The sequence below is a fragment of the Myotis daubentonii genome, chromosome 10 (genome assembly GCF_963259705.1).
Source record: "Myotis daubentonii chromosome 10, mMyoDau2.1, whole genome shotgun sequence".
NCBI classification, from domain to species: domain Eukaryota; kingdom Metazoa; phylum Chordata; class Mammalia; order Chiroptera; family Vespertilionidae; genus Myotis; species Myotis daubentonii.
Window position 1 is genome coordinate 3,092,533 of NC_081849.1, and position 15,722 is coordinate 3,108,254.

The 15,722-nt window shown below is 49.1% G+C and overlaps 1 protein-coding gene and 1 pseudogene across 3 annotated transcripts in view; one reads left to right on the forward strand and one right to left on the reverse strand.

The window, feature by feature from the left end:
* Nucleotides 1-15,722, forward strand: part of PTPRN2 (protein tyrosine phosphatase receptor type N2) — a 470,186-nt gene that overhangs the window by 366,955 nt on the left and 87,509 nt on the right. The gene's annotated exons all lie outside the window — the stretch shown is intronic.
* LOC132242570 (aconitate hydratase, mitochondrial-like) lies at nt 1,742-4,396 on the reverse strand (annotated as a pseudogene).

The following is a 15,722-nucleotide window of genomic DNA, read 5'->3' on the forward strand; positions in this document are numbered from 1 at the left end:
TAAGGACTCACATAGTGTACAGTCAACCCCAAACAACACAGGATTGGGGCACCCATGCTGTAAAAAACCCACATGTAACTTTTGACTCACTAAAACCTCAGTCTTCCCTCAGTACCCATGGGGGATTGGTTCCAGCCCCCCCCCCCCCCCCCCGCAACACCAATATCCACAAATGCTCAAGTCCTTTATATAAAACTAGAGGCCCAGTGCTTGTGCACTGGTGGGGGCGTCCCTAAGCCTGGCCTGCAGTCCGGGAGCCCTTAAGGGATATCCGACTGACAGCTTAGGCCCGCTCCCCAGAGCCGGCAGTCGGACATCCTTAGTGCTGCCACGGAGGCGGGAGAGGCTCCCACCACTGCCGCTGTGCTCGCCAGCCATGAGCCTGGCTTCTGGCTGAGCGGCGCTCCCCCTGTGGGAGTGCACTGACCACCAGGGGGCAGCTCCTGTGTTGAGCGTCTACCCTCTTGTGGTCAATGCACATCATAGCGACTGGTCGTTCAACCGTTTGGTCAATTTGCATATTAGCCTTTTATTATATACTAGAGGCCAGTTGCAGGAGGATTCCTGCAAGAATAGGGCTTCACTCCTGTCTCTGCGGCTCCTACCCCGCCCGTCTCTGTGGCTCCAACCCCGCCTGTCTCTGCCACTTCTCTCCCACTCAGCTCCGTTGCTTGGCTTCCTTCTACGGTGTCTTCAGTCTTCGCTCCCAGACGGCATATGCAAATTATCCGCCATCTTTGTTGGCAGTTAATTTCCATATTGCGCTGATTAGCCAATGGGAGGTGTAGAGAAGTTACCTTCAATTACCATGTTTGTCTATTATTAGATAGGACTAGAAGCCCAGTGCACAAAATTCGTGCAAGAGAAGGCCTTCCTTCCCCCGGTTGCTGGCAGTGGCTTCCCTCTGGCACCCGGGACGCAGGCTTCCCTCACAGTCCCAGCTTCGTCCAGAAGGACATCTGGTCTAATTAGCATATTATGCTTTTATTATATAGATGATAGCCTAAAACAATGCATACAGTCAGCCTTCCAAATCCACAGATTCACAAACTTGTATCAAAAATACTATTTTGGCCCTGGCCAGGTGGCTCAATTGGTTAGAGCGTCGTCCCAATACGCCAAGGTTGCGGGGTTCAATCCCCGCTCAGGGCACATACAAGATTCCACCAATGAATGCATAAATAAGTGGAACAACAAATTGATGTCTCTCTCTCTCTCTCTCTCTCTCTAAAAGCAATCAATAAAATTGTTTTCAAATGCTGTTTCCTGTCCTAGCCAGGTGGCTCAGTCGGTTGAAGTGTTGTCCTGTACACCAAAATGTTGCAGGTTCACTTCCCAGTCAGGACACATGCCTAAGTTTCAGGTTTGATCTTTGGTTGCAGCAGGTACAGTATGCAACTGATCAAAGTCTCTCTCTCTAAAATCAAAAACATATCCTTAGGTGAGGAGTTTTTTAAATGCTGTTTTCTACCCACATGTAAGAGGACCCAAGCAGTTCAGATCGAGTCTTTCAAGGGTTGGCGGTAGAGTCCATGCATGGAGGGGTTCGCATGTGCCTGGAGCAGGTATTCATCAGGAATACACGTCTCATGGGGTTTCTGCAGCTGCATTGAGACCCCTTCAAGTTTCAAGATGTATCTGGGAAGTTTTAAAAAATATATTGCAAACCTAAAACAACTATTTCAGGAAAAAATATCTTATTACCTCAATGCTTTTATTTATTTTTTTATTTTTTTAATAGTCACTGGATGTGGATTCTTCTTTTCCTTGCAAGATCAAAAGGTTCTTTAAAATCCTTCAGCCACCAATGAAATGATCAGACAGGAGAAAAACTTGACACAGGAATCTTGTCATCAAAAATAAATACAGTTGCGTGAGGTGCTCAAGATCTGACCAAACGAAAAATGGGAAGGCAGGTTACCAACCCTGCCACCATGGGCCGTCCCTGGGCTGAGGGAGGCGGGCAGGAGGCCTGGCCATGCCTTCTCAGTGCGGGAAGCCCGGTGGTCGGGTCAGATCTGCTTCTGGTTATATGCAGCACCCCACGATGACAGGAGCGGAGTCGAGGGCAGGGCGGGACCTGCTGCTGCAGCTCCTTCATCCTGTTGAGGGCCCTGCCCGCGCAGAACCACTCGATCTGGCTCTTGTTGAAGGCGTGGTTCAGGAGGGGGTCTCCTGGGAGCCGTTGGGGTGCTTGATGATGCATGTCAGGGGCTTGCCAGGGGCAAAGTCCTTCAGGCCCTGGATGGTCAGCTTGTCCACGGGGTGAATCTTGTTGTAGTCGGCTGGGTCAGCAAAGGTGAGGGGCAGCAGGCCCTGCTTCTTCAGGTTGGTTTTGTGGATCTTGGCGAAATTCTTGATGATGATGGCCGACCCCCAAGGTGGTGGGGCTCCAGTGCTGCATGCTCCCGGCTTGAGCCCTCGCCATAGTTCTCGTCTCCAATCACCACACCAGATGCCATGTTTCTTATAGTAGCAGGCAGTGTCAGGGACAGGACCAAATTCCTGGGTGACAGCATTGCACACAGAGTTGGCCTTGCCATTTTCAATGAGCAAGTTGTTGGAGATGTTGTCCAGGTGCCCACAGAACCTGAGCCAGGGGCCGGCAGCTGCGATGTGGTCAGTGGTACACTTCCCTTTGACCTTGGTAAGGATTTGAAGGTCTTCCAGGTCTTTGCCATCCCATTTGTCAAAAGACTCAAGGAGCTGCAGACGCTGGCTGGTGGGGCTCACGTCCACCCGCTGCCCACTGCCACCCTTGGGAGGGTGCTGTAGGTGTCCTGCCCAGGGTTGAAATTCGTGTGGGGAAGCTCATCTGTATCCGGAGCCTCCAGCTTGAACTTCTTGCCACCCTTGCCTGTCGGGAAGTCAGTCTTGGGGTTGAACTTGAGGGTGCCAGCAATGCCCGGGGCTGTGACAGTCTCTGGGGATGTGACGAAGGCATGGGTCTCAGGGTTCGCGCCCTTGCGACCTGTGAAGTTCCTGTTGTAGGGGGTGACAATTGTGTTCTTCTCCCCCTTCTTGGTGTCCTTTCTGTCCCACTGGCCAAGGCAGGGGCCACAGGCATTGGCCAGAACAACGCCACCCACATCCCTCAGCACCTGTGCACAGCGTCCCGCTCAATGGTGGCACGGATCTGCTCAGAGCCAGGTGTGATGGTGAACTGGGACTTGCACTTGAGTCTGTGAGCCAGCACCTGCTTGGTCACAGCTGCTGACCGTCCCATGTCCTCATAGCTGGAGTTGGTGCAGCTGATGATCAGACCCACCCTGATGTCCACAGGCCAGCGTTCCTTCTCGGCCACAGCGCCCACTTCTGTCACGGAGTGAGCCAGGTCAGGGGTGAAGGGCCCATTGATGAGCGGCTTCAGCTCATTTAGGTTAATTTCAATCACTTGGTCATAGTGGCAGCCAGGGTCAGGTACCAGGTGATCCTTGAACTCCTCAGGTAGGTTGGCAATGTCTGTCCGGCCTGTCTTGTTCAGGTAAGTCTTCATTCTGTGGTTGTAAGGAAACACTGAAGTTGTGGCCCCGATTTCTGCGCCCATGTTGCAGATGGTCGCCATGCCAGTGCAGGAGATGGAGTCTGTGCCAGGCCCATGGTGCTCCACAATAGCGCCCATGCCACCTTTCACTGTGCAGGTGCCTGCACCTTTAAGATCACATCTTTGGGTGAGGTCCAACCGGAGAGCTTCACACCCATCACCGTGGGGCACTTCAGCTCCCAGGGAATCGCAGCCATGACGTCCACGGCAGCAGCACCCCTGGCCACGGCAGCAGCACCCCTGGCTCCAATGCAGGTGGCCCCCAGGCCACCGCCACTGGGGATATGGGAATCAGTGCCGATCAGAAGAGCCCTAGGATATGATCTGGTTAATGATTCCAGAGCCAGGCCACCAGAAGCCCATGCCATACTTGGCACCTGCAGTTGCCAGGAAACTATACACTTCCTGGTCTGTGTCCTTGGCCGGAAGAAGGTCTTTCTCACCCCGACCTGGGCCTCGATCAGATGGTCGCAGTGGATGGTGGGCGGCACGGCCCCCTTGGGCAGCCCACTGCTGACAATCTGCAGCGTGGCCGTCTGGGCCATGGCGTCCTGCACGGCCACGCGGTCCGGCCGCAGCTGCAGCCGCAGGTACGTCTTGCCCGCTCGATCGCCTGATTGGCTGGGTCATCCAGGTGTCCATACACATGCTTCTCAGAGAGGGTCAGAGGCCGGTTCAGTCGTTTGCGAACAGTGTCGATGTTCTTCTCTAGCAGGTCATAGCGGATGGAACCATTGGGCTCAGAGTGGCTCATGGCCACCTTGGCCCGTTGGCACAGGACTGAGGCCACAGGGGACTGCCGCCACCCAGGGCTTTCTGCAGCCGGGTCACCAGGAGGCTGGAAGGCGCCATTTTGTGCACTGACAAAGATGAGGTCGCATCTCAATGCTTTATTTTTAAGTCACTGAACTTCTGCACTGTGCTGATGCTATAATACGAACGAGGTGATGGACGAAGATCATCGTCTCCCTTGTCGCTGGGTCCCAGGGAGAATGGAACAGGTTAATATTCTGCTCTATTTCATGGGTGTGATGGAGTCACTCGATTCATTTTACGAAGTTTCTGAAAGAGAAAAAGATGATGGTGTTGGTTAGGTTAGAAGTCAGTGCCCTGAGAATGATAGAATGGCAGTTAGTATCAGGACATAAAGTGGTTTTTTATTGTTTTTTATCCTCACCCGAGGATATGACATTTTTTTTGAGAGAGAGAGAGAGAGAGAGAGAGAGAGAGAGAGAGATTGATTGGTTGCCTCCCGCATGCACCCCAGGTACGTGCCCTTGACCAGGAGTCAAACCTGAGACCCTCTGGTGCTCCGGCTGGCACTCTAACCACTGAACCACCAGCCAAGGTGCCAAGATTCTTTAAAGGAAAGAGCCGGTATCCTTCTGCAGGACGGGATGCGCAGGCTTCCGAGGGAGGACAACACCTGACCTCTGACCTCTGTGTGGAGGGCCCTTCTTCCTGGAGAGTCGGGGGACCCACGTGTCCCCCCAGAGAGCGCAGTGGCAGCGCCACCCCAGACACCGCCCAGGGCGGCCCTCACGCTGCCTTCAGGACGCACCCATCTCCCTCGCCCTAATGCAGGCCTCCTGGCATCCATCCCACGGCCCCGGGCAGCCTGCGCAGGACCCTGTGCTCGTGGGCCTGCTCCCGCGCCACCCGTGCACTTGGCTTCAAAGCATCCAAAGCTGGGAGCCCAGCCGTCCCTCGGCCTGCGGGAGCCCACTTACACGTGGGTCCTCTGCAGTCCACGCGCCCACAGTCGGCCCCGCCCCAGGTTTCACATCTGCAAGTGGGGAAAACAGCACTTCCTGTTCTCAGCAGGACCTGGGGCTGAGAGCACAGACTGTGGCCACTGTTTGGGGCCATTTCATGGGAGGGACTGAGCATCAGGATTGGGGGCAGCTGTAACCACCCCCACAAGCACGGAGGGGCGACTGTAGCGATGTCCCAGCAGCACAGGGCGAGGCGTGGGGCTCAGGGCACCCATACTTCGTATTATTAGATCATAACGCAAACTTGTTATAGCCTTTTTTTTCTTCCTCAAAACAGAAGTCTTTGTAGACAGACTCTAAATCGGAAAGCTCTCCTCGTTTGCACATGAGTGCGTGACACGTGGTTTGCTTTCCCTCTTGGAAAACCAAGCCTTTCTTGATGAACTCTTATCCTTGGACCCTAACAGGATGTCCAGGTGTCACCAGGGCATCTGTCTCCGCTCGCTCTGCTCACATGTGGGAGAGTCGGGCAGACTAACTTTCAGAAGAATCAGAATCCGTTCGTAAAGGTCATTTTTTAAAATGAAATACTGCCACCAAACTTACCTTCACTGTTTTAGTAAATGTTATTTTTTCTTCTAAATACATGAAACATAATCTATTTGGTACATTTGTACTTCATTATCAAAAACAGCCAACTTCTGTATTTTCTTTTTTTTTTCTTTTTTTTTATTCCTTAAAGTATTACTAAGGCTATTACATATGTGTCCTTTTTTTTTTCCATCTGCCCTTAACAATCCCCTGGCCTCCCCTACCCCCAGTGTCTTATGTCCATTGGTTATGCTTATATGCATGCATACAAGTCCTTCGGTTGATCTCTTACCCGCCTCCCTCCGGCCCCCCAACCCTCCCCGGCCTTCCCGCTGCAGTTTGACAATCTGTTTGAGGCAGCTCTGCCTCTGTATCTATTTTTGTTCATAAGTTTATAATGGTCTTTATTATCCAGAAATGAGTGAGATCATGTGGTATTTTTCCTTCATTGACTGGCTTATTTCACTTAGCATAATGCTCTCCAGTTCCATCCATGCCGTTGCAAATGGTAAGAGTTCCTTCTTTTTTACAGCAGCATAGTATTCCATCGTGTAGATGTACCACAGTTTTCTAATCCATTCATCTACTGATGGGCACTTAGGCTGTTTCCAGATCTTAGCTATGGTGAATTGTGCTGCTATGAACATAGGGGTGCATATATCCTTTCTGATTGGTGTTTCTGGTTTCTTGGGATATATTCCTAGAAGTGGGATCACAGGGTCAAATGGGAGTTCCATTTTCAGTTTTTTAAGGAAACTCCATACTGTCTTCCATAGTGGCTGCACCAGTCTGCATTCCCACCAGCAGTGCACGAGTGTTCCTTTTACTCCACATCCTCTCCAGCACTTGTCGTTTGTGGATTTGTTGATGATAGCCAGTCTGACAGGTGTGAGATGGTACCTCATTGTTGTTTTGATTTGCATCTCTTGGATGATTAGCGACTTTGAGCATTTTTTCATATGTCTCTTGGCTTTCTGAATGTCCTCTTTTGAAAGGTGTCTATTTAGGTCCTTTGCCCATTTTTTGATTGGATTGTTTATCTTCCTTTTGTTAAGTTGTATGAGTTCCCTATAAATTTCAGAGATTAGGCCCTTATCAGATATAATATTGGCAAATATGTCTTACCACGCAGTGGGCTTTCTTGTTGTTTTGTTGATGGTTTCTTTTGTTGTGCAGAAGCTTTTTATTTTGATATAGTCCCATTTGTTCATTTTCTCTTTAGTTTCAAGTGCCCTAGGAGCTGTATCAGTGAAGAAATTGCTTCGGCATATGTCTGAGATTTTGTTGCCTTTGGATTCTTCTAGAATTTTTATGGTTTCCTGTCGTACATTTAAGTCCTTTATCCATTTTGAGTTTATTTTTGTGTATGGTGTAAGTTGGTGATCTAGTTTCATTTTCTTGCATATATCTGTCCAATTTTCCCAACACCATTTATTGAAGAGACTATCTTGGCTCCATTGTATGTTCTTGCCTCCTTCGTCAAATACTAATTGAGCATATTGGTTCAGGCCGATTTCTGGGCTCTCTATTCTATTCCATTGATCTATATACCTGTTCTTGTGCCAGTACCAGGCAGTTTTGAGAACCGTGGCTTTGTAATACATCTTTATATCTGGTATTGAGATCCCACCTACTTTGTTCTTTCTCAGGATTGCTGCAGCTATTCGGGGACTTTTTTTTATTCCAGATGAATTTTTGGAGAGTTTGTTCTAGATCTGTGAAATATGCCGTTGGTATTTTAATGGGAAGTGCATTGAATTTATAGATTGCTTTGGGTAGTATGGACCTTTTAATGATGTTGATTCTACCAAACCATGAACACGGTATGTTCTTCCATCTGCTTATGTCTTCCTCTATCTCTTTTTTCAACGTCCTGTAGTTTTCTGAGTAGAGGTCTTTTACCTCTTTAGTTAAGTTTATTCCTAGGTAGCTTAATTTTTTTGGTGCGATAGTAAATGGGATTGTTTTTATAATCTCTCTTTCTGAAAGTTCACTATTGGTGTATAGAAATGCCTCAGATTTCTTGGGGTTAATTTTGTATCCTGCTACATTGCCAAATTCATGTATTAAGTCTAATAGCTTTTTGATGGAGTCTCTAGGGTTTTGTATGTATAATATCATGTCGTCTACAAATAAGGACAGTTTTACTTCCTCTTTTCCAATTTAGATGCCTTTTATTTCTTCTTCTTGCCTAATTGCAATGGCTAACACTTCCAGTACTATGTTGAACAGGAGTGGTGAGAGTGGGCATCCCTGTCTTGTTCCTGTTCTTAGGGGAAATGGTGTTAGTTTTTGTCCATTGAGTATGATGTTGGCTGTGGGCCTGTCATATATGGCTTTTATTATGTTGAGGTATGATCCTTCTACTCCCACCTTGCTGAGAGTTTTTATCAAAAATGGGTGTTGAATTTTGTCAAACGCTTTTTCTGCATCAATTGATATGACCATGTGGTTTTTTCCTTTCAATTTGTTTATGTGATGTATCACGTTTATTGATTTGCGGGTATTGTACCATCCTTGCATCCCTGGGATAAATGCTACTTGGTCATGGTGTATGATCTTTCTGATGTACTGCTGGATCCGATTTGCTAAGATTTTGTTGAGGATTTTGGCATCTATGTTCATGAGGGATATTGGCCTGTAATTCTCTTTCATTGTGTTGTCTTTACCTGGTTTTGGTATTAGGGTGATGCTGGCTTCATAGAATGAGCTTGGAAGTGTTCCTTCCTCTTCAATTTTTTGTAGTAGTCTGAGGAGGATAGGTTTTAGGTCTTCCTTGAATGTTTGGTAAAACTCCCCTGTGAAGCCATCTGGTCCTGGGCTTTTGTTTGCTGGAAGCTTTTTGATGACTGCTTCAATTTCTTCCATAGTTATTGGCCTATTTTTAGATTCTTCCTGATTGAGTTTTGGAATGTTGTATTTTTCTAGGAATTTGTCCATTTCCTCCAGGTTGTCTAGTTTGTTGGAGTAGAGCTGTCCATAGTATTTTTTAACAATCATTTGTATTTCTGTGGGGTCTGTTGTTATTTCGCCTCTATCATTTCTGATTTTGTTTATTTGGGTCCTCTCTCTTTGCTTCTTGGTGAGTCTAGCTAGAGGTTTGTCAATCTTGTTTATCCTTTCAAAGAACCAGCTCTTGGTTTCATTGATTTTCTGTATTGTTTTTTTGGTCTCTATGTCATTTATTTCTGCTCTAATCTTTATTATCTCCTTCCTTCTGCTCACTCTGGGGTTTTCTTGTTGCTCTCTTTCTAATTCTTTGAGTTGTAGAGTTAGATGATTTACTACCATTTTTTCTTGTTTTTTGAGGTAGGCCTGTAGAGCTATAAACTTCCCTCTCAGGACTGCTTTCATTGTGTCCCATTGTTTTGGATTGTAGTGTTTTCATTGTCATTAGTTTCCAGGATGTTTTTAATTTCTTCTTTGATCTCATTGGTAACCCAATCAATATTTAATAACATGCTATTCAGCTTCCAAGTGTTTGAGTATTTTGGGTTGTTTTTATTGTGGTTTATTTCTAATATTATGCCATCCTGGTCTGAGAAGATGCTTTTTATGATTTCAATCTTCTTGAATTTGGGGAGAATTTGCTTGTGACCCAAATGTGGTCTATTTTTGAATCTGTCCCATGAGCACTTGAGTAGAATGTATATTCCTCGGCTTTGGGGTGAAGTGTTCTGAAGATGTCTATTAAGTCCATCTGATCTAGTGAGTCATTTAGGATTGCTGTTTCTTTGCTGATTGTTTGTCTAGAGGATTTATCCAGTGATGTCAGTGGTGTATTAAAGTCCCCTACTATGATTGTATTGTTGTCGATCTCTCCTTTGATATCTTCCAGGAGTTTTTTTATGAATTTGGGTGCTCCTGCATTGGGTGCATATATGTTTACCAGGGTTATATCTTCTTGTTATATTGATTCCTTTAGTATTATTAAGTGGCCTTCCTTAACTCTTGTTATGGCCTTCACTTTGAGGTCTATTTTGTCCGATATAAGTATTGCTACCCCAGCTTTCTTTTCATTTCCATTTTCCTGAAAGATATTTTTCCATCCCTTCACTTTCAGTCCGTGTGAGTCCCTTCTAATGAGGTGGGTCTCTTGTAGACAGCAGATGTATGGGTCATGTTTTTTTATCCATTCAGCCACTCGATGTCTTTTGGTTGGAGCATTTAGACCATTTACGTTTAAAGTTATTATTGAAAGGTACTTGTTTGTAGCCATTTCTTTTTTTGTGTTGCTGTTTTCTTTCTGAGCTTTTTATTTCTTCTTTTTACACCAGTGCCTTTAGCATTTCTTTCAAGGCTGGCTTGGTGGTGATAAACTCCCTTAGCCTTTTTTTGTCTGTGAAGCTTCTTATTTCCCCTTCAATTTTGAATGATAGCCTTGCTGGATAGAGTATTCTTGGATTCAGTCCTTTGCTTTGCATCACTTTGTAAATTTCCGTCCATTCTTTTCTGGCCTGATGTGTTTCTGTTGAAAAATCATTTGATAATCTAATGGGAGATTCCTTGTATGTAACTTTCCATCTCTCTCTTGCAGCCTTTAATATTCTCTCTTTGTCCTGAACATTTGCCATGGTAATTATGATGTGTCTTGGTGTGGGTCTTTTCGGGTTCACCTTGTTTGGGACTCACTGGGCTTGTGTGACTTTTTTCTTCCCCACTTCAGGGAAGTTTTCTGATATTATTTCTTCGAGTAGGTTTTCTAATCCTTGTTCCTCGTTCTGTTGTTCTGGCACCCCTATTATTAGTATGTCATTTCGTTTCATGTTGTCCCAAAGCTCCCTTAGGCTCTCCTCCTGTCTTTTAATTTTTTTCTCCAATTGCAGTACAGTTTGGGTGTGTTTTGCTTCCTTGTCTTCTAATTCACTAATTTGGTCCTCCGCTTCTCCTAGTCTACTGTTGATACTTTCAATGGTGTTTTTTATTGCAGCTATATCGCTCTTCATTTCTTCTTGCGTCTTACTTAAGTTGTTGATTTTTTTCATCTGTTTCTTCTAGCTTCTTGCATATGTTATTGATTTTTTCCTCCATCTGGTTTATGTGCTCTAGCACCCTTATTCTGAATTCTTTTTCTGTCATGTTGCATGCCTCTGTATCACTTAGCTGTTTTTCTGGCGAGTCCTCCTTTTCTTTCCTTTGGGGGTTTCTTTGTCTACCCATGTTTGATCTCACTGACATATCTAGATGTTGAGTCGTTCAGTGGCTGCTCCCTGGGTGGCAGTGGCTCCTCGGGCTGCGGTTGCTCCTCGGGCAGTTGTGGTAGCAGCTGCTCCTCAGTTGGCAGCAGCTCCTCTGATGGGTGCTGTTCACAGCTGTGGTGGCTCTTCTGGCTGGTTGAGGGGAGGTTTCACGTACAGCTGCTGTTCCTCAGACAGAGGGTGTGGTGCTCAGGAGGCTGCTGTTGTTTGGATCTGCTGTGTTGATTTAAAGGCACAAAATACAACACAACAAGGCACCATGTACCAGGCACTAAACACAAATATATTCATGATATTAATAACCCCAAATAAAGGTGACCACCCAAATTAAGAGAATTAGGGGATAAGGAAGAAAGAAGAGAAAAAGATAAAAGAGAAAAAAGAAAAGTAGGGGGAAAAAAGGAGTGCAAAAATGAAATTGGGAAAAAGGAGGGGGGGGAAGAGAAAAAAAAGAGCAAAAAGAGAGAATGAAGCAGAAGAGGGGAAGAGACTATTTATATGAGGAGAAAACTCCTATAGAACTGCCACTAATCCCAACAAATTCCAGCAACAGCTCCCTGGAGATGAATGCAAACTAGAAACAACCAATAATATCAAGAGAGGCAAGGGAAAACAGAAGCACAAAAATAACAGGGGGTGGGGGGGGGGGCGTTGGAGGGAGGGGAAAAACCAGCAGAAAAAAATGAAAAGAAAAAGTAAAACAGCCTCACAACCAGTCCTAAAACACACACACACACACACACACACACACACAAAACAAACAAACAAACAAACAACAACAACAACAAAACCAATATACTCAACAATCAAGCAAACAGCAACAAAACAATAGAAAGATAAAAGAAGAAAAAAAATTTTGGATAGTGAAGAAAGATAAGGGATGTGTGCATAAGGATTTAGAGCAGTGGATTGGAAATAGGATATATAAGTAGGGTGAAATTTTGACAGGAGGTAAACAGAAGGAATAGGGAAAATCTAAAGCAGGAATAGGGTAAGGGAAACAGGACAACAAAAGGGGAAAAGTGAGGGAGAGGGTTTTAGCATAGAGGTAAAATTGAGGTAGGGAAAATTGATGCTAAAGGAACGATGAAAATAGAATGGAGAACACTAATCCCAAAATAAAATAAAGAGAAAATAAAATGGCACTTTAAAAAATGGTAAAATGGTAGCAGTAATAATACTGGTTAAAAATAAAAATGTAGTAATTAAAAGGGTAAAATCAGGTGATGGAAAAAGATGAAAAAAAAGAAAAAAACTGGTTTCTTAGTTAAAAGGTGAAAAAAGAAAAAAAAATTTTGCAGTAGTGAAGGTCCTTTGGTTCTTCTACTCGTCAGTCTGGCTCGCCTTAGTCCTATCCAGAGCTGGTTCTTTAATCGTTACCCTGCTCTGTGTTATTGCTGGGACTGAAAGTCCCTCTATAGGCCAGACCCTGTTAACTCCCAGGGACTAATCAGATTATTTTAATCCTTGATCTCGTTCAGGGTGGAATCTGGGTGTGGCTGTGCTCCTTGCCTGGGGGCTGGGGGGAGGAGTCCCACCCTCCGGAGAGAATGGCTGCCCCAGTCCTGGGTCCAGGGGTGTCTCAGCACTCAATTCGTTGCCACCTCTCCCTCCCCCCCCCTCTCCTCAGCCTCTCCCCAGATTCCACTCGTCCGCACCTTCTCCCTCTCTTCAGCACAGGTGAGTGTCTGTATCCAAAATGTCTCATGAACAGGGTTCAGTGAAAACAAACAAACGCCGGCCGTGGAAACAGGGAAGGCTGAGTCTCTGTAAGCTCTTCTCTTACCGGCACTGCATGGTCTGGTCAGCTCTTCAGGCTGCCCCCTTTAGGCTCAGTCCTCCGTGATCACAGAACCCAGATCTCAAATCCCCCGGCGCCAGGAATCCCTCGGATCTCCTTTCCCCAGTCAGGGGCTGTGCCTGTCCCAAGAGACGCGGCTATCTGCCACGCGGTCTCCCTCTCTGTATTTTCTTTCCCCCCAAAATTGTCGTGTCATCTTATAAGTAGAATGTATACTGCTGACCTCGAGTAACAAGATCCCAACCCCATGCCGGCAGAAATCTGTGTCTTGCTTTTGACCCCAAAACCTTAACAACTAAGAGCCCACTGCTGCCAGAAGCCTTACCAATAATAGTCAGTTACACATGTTTTGTTTGCTGTGTGTTACATACTGTATTCTTACAGTAAAGTAAGCTAGAGAAGAGAAGGTGCTGTTAAGAAGATCATACGAAGAGAAAATACATTTACCGTATTTACTGAAAAAAATCCACGTGGGAGTGGACCCTGCGTGGAAACCCATGTTGTTCGAGGATTGGCTGTCTATGTGTGTACATGCATGTGTACATTTACACATATGCTCACTGAGAGTAGTGCACAGGCCCTACTGTTGGTGTGCGGCGCCCTCACGCATGCCACGTGGGAGTGCTCCTGTGCCCTGGCCGAGCGGAGCTGCAGGCGGGAGCTGGTGTGGGAAAGCCTCTCCTTCCAGTGTCTTTGGCTCTGATGTGGCACTAGGTCCTGGAGGCTCTGACCGCCTTGCAGCACACGTTCCGGGCTCGCCAACCCCAGGGACCCCTGCGGATCTCACAGTTCTCGTCTGTGGTGACCTCACAGCACAGGTGTCCCTGTCACCAGGAGGCCTTGGGTCCTGGCCCCGAGGAGAGCAGGCGTCTGGGTGGTGGGACACCGGGAAACAGCCACTCGGCGCACACCAGTGGGGCGCTGCTGGTAAGGGTGCTCCATGTCGGGGACTGCCGGTCAGGGCGCTCCATGTCGGGGGCTGCCGGTCAGGGTGCTCCCGGTCGGGGGCTGCCGGTCAGGGCGCTCCATGTCGGGGGCTGCCGGTCACGGTGCTCCCGGTCGGGGGCTGTCGGTCAAGGTGCTCCCGGTCGGGGGCTGCCGGTCAGGGCGCTCCATGTCGGGGGCTGCCGGTCAGGGCGCTCCATGTCGGGGGCTGCCGGTCAGGGCGCTCCATGTGGGGGGCTGCCGGTCAGGGTGCTCCCGGTCGGGGGCTGTCGGTCAGGGTGCTCCCGGTTGGGGGTTGCCGGTCAGGGCGCTCCATGTCGGGGGCTGCCGGTCAGGGTGCTCCCGGTCGGGGGCTGTCGGTCAGGGTGCTCCCGGTCGGGGGCTGTCAGTCAGGGTGCTCCATGTCGGGGGCTGCCGGTCAGTGTGCTCCATGTCAGGGCACTGACAGTCAGGGTGCTGCCGGTCGGGGCGCTGCCGGTCGGGGCGCTGCCGGTCGGGGTGCTCCATGTCGGGGCTGCCAGTCAGGGTGCTCCATGTCGGGGGCTGCCGGTCAGGGTGCTCCATGTCGGGGCACTGACAGTCAGGGTGCTGCCGGTCGGGGCGCTGCCAGCCGGGGTGCTGCCGGTCGGGGTGCTGCCGGTAGGGGTGCTCCATGTCGGGGCTGCCAGTCAGGGTGCTCCATGTCGGGGGCTGCCGGTCAGGGTGCTCCATGTCGGGGCGCTGCTGGTCAGGGTGCTCCATGTCGGGGCACTGACAGTCAGGGTGCTGCCGGTCGGGGCGCTGCCAGCCGGGGTGCTGCCGGCCGGGGTGCTCCATGTCGGGGCTGCCAGTCAGGGTGCTCCATGTCGGGGCACTGCTGGTCGGGATGCTCCATGTCGGGGCGCTTCCGGTCAGGGTGCTGCCGGTAGGGGTGCTGCCAGCCGGGGTGCTCCATGTCGGGGCACTGCTGGTCGGGGCACTGCCAGTCAGGGTGCTGCCGGTCGGGGTGCTGCTGGTCGGGGGCTGCCAGTCGGGGTGCTCCCGGCTCAGGCCCATGCACCTGGTGAGGGCCAGCTGGGCTCCCATGGGCAGGACGGGCACACGTTGGCTGACTGTCCTGGCTCTGCGTTAAGGGCCTGCTGTTCCTAGGCGGTTAGTGTGACCAGTAGGCACAGAAGTGACACGAGGGCAGGACGTCCTGGTTCCATGGAAAGTGGTTCCGTGGAAAGCGAGTCTGAAGGAACCCTCCCCTTCAGCAGCTGTGGTCTCAGAAAGGCATTCCTTTGCTTTATATTTAAACTTTGGGGTCAAAATCATTTCTTTTGCAAATTCCCAATAAGCCAATCTGTCCTTAGAAATGGAAGGGCGCCCTAAGCAGCCACAGGAGGGCATCTCCTCCCACTCCCATGAGTCCGCCCGAGGCACGGCGTTGTCATTGCCTTTGCAGAGGCCGCCGCCGGCCGCAGTCGTAGGTAGAGTGTCCTGAGACGTCCACGGACCCACGTGGTTCTGCGAGTGAGGGCCTCGCTTCCTCGAATCCAGGCCAGGCCCCCCAGGGTGAGGGCTCGCCGCGGCTCCCTGCGTCCCAGAGGCCCCCCAAACAGCGGACGTCGCTGTGCTGCCGCGGGTGCTGACTCGGGGTCTCCAGAGCCTCCCTCCCATTTTCCGGAAGGCGGCGTTCACACTGTGGTGCCCCATGAACCTACACTTTCACACGCGCCGTCCCCAACAGCAGTGGCCACAGGCTGTTCGCTGGTTTCTAGGCAACGCGGTTTCTTGGAGAATAGCTCCCTCGACGTGGGGACGGCTAGCGGAGGCGAAGTCTGGAACATCACGCAGCTGTGTCTACACAGGAGAGTGAAGAGGGGAGCCCTTCCTGGCCAGACAGGAACGGCCAGGCCAGGCCTCACCGAAGGCAGCAGGCCCTCGCCATGTGGAAGACGAAGGTC